Here is a 1439-nt window from a genome sequence, read left to right on the forward strand (position 1 = left end):
TAGTTTTTAAATGTTCAACCTCTGCCTTAAGAGACTTGATCGTATTTCTATTGTCAAACCATATAGTGCCAAGGAAAACTACGAATCCCAGAAATATCCATAGATGTGGGGTGATAGACACCTCTTGTAAAATCTCCCACATGGTACACTCAAAGAGGCTGCTAAAATCTAAAACAGTCACGTTCTCAGACATTTTATTTATAAAAGAAAAAATTCTTTCACCTGCAATGACTGGTTCCTGCCAGTGGTGGCGAGAGAGTCAACTTGAGTCCTTGTGGCCTAAGTCTGAAATAAATGACTCAAAAACAAAAATTGGAGCAGACACCAGGCTGATAAATAGCAATTGGTCCAGAAAGGGAACAGAGAGAAAAGCCACCAAAGTGAACAAATCAAAGGGACACCGGCATGTTTGAGCCAGCTCGTAGGGCCGCAGTCAAGTGACCCCAGCGCCGGCGGAGGTGGGAGGGGAACAGAGACTGATCAAGCTGTTACAGAGGCGCTTGTGCCACTGTCAGGCAGGGCGGAGCTGGGGAGTGCTAATTTTCCCATCCTGTTTGATTTTCTAGCAGGCACCAGGAAAATTCGAGTCTCTCAGAATCTCAGCTGCGTCCGCAGCCTTAGTCGGACCAGCAAGGTGCAGTGCTGAAAGGGTACAGTCTGCGCGCCCAGGGAGACCTGGGAGTGGGGAGGTGCCACTGGGAGCAGTCGCCCCCAGGAGACTCCGATTTGGGGCAGGTATCCGCAAAGCCCCATGGGGCGGGCGCCAAATGTGTCGGCGTGAATAAATGCAGGCAGATATTAAAGAATATATAAAACTTTAATGATTAAATAAACTTACAGAACTGAGGTTCCCGCGTAGCACAGGAGGCAGGAAAGAAAAGGCTGAGCCTCCTCCGGCACTCGCGATTTATCCATATGCATTCGCCCGAGGCAAACCTGCCCCCTAAACGGTCTAGCTTAACCCTACACGACACTTTCCTCATCCTTTCATCCATTGAAGGGCATCTAGGTTGTTTCCAGGTTCTGGCTATTACAAATAATGCTGCTATGAACATAGTTGACCAAATGCTTTTGAAATATGATAGTGCATCTCTTGGGTATATTCCCAAGAGTGGTATTGCTGGGTCCTGAGGTAGGTGGATCCCAAATTTCCTGAGAAATTGCCACACTGATTTCCAAAGAGGTTGCACAAGTTTGCATTCCCACCAGCAATGGGTGAGTGTACCCTTACTCCACAACCTCTCCAGCAAAGGCTATCATTGGTGTTTTTGATTTTAGCTATTCTGGCAGATGTAAGATTGTATCTCAACGTTGTTTTAATTTGCATTTCCCTGATTGCTAAGGAAGTTGAACATGACCTTAAGTGTCTTTTGGCCATTTGAACTTCTTCTGTTGAGAATTCTCTGTTCAGTTCAGTGCCCCATTTTTTAATTGGGTTA

This window comes from Microtus ochrogaster, unplaced genomic scaffold, assembly GCF_000317375.1.
Source record: "Microtus ochrogaster isolate Prairie Vole_2 unplaced genomic scaffold, MicOch1.0 UNK136, whole genome shotgun sequence".
Lineage (NCBI taxonomy): Eukaryota > Metazoa > Chordata > Mammalia > Rodentia > Cricetidae > Microtus > Microtus ochrogaster.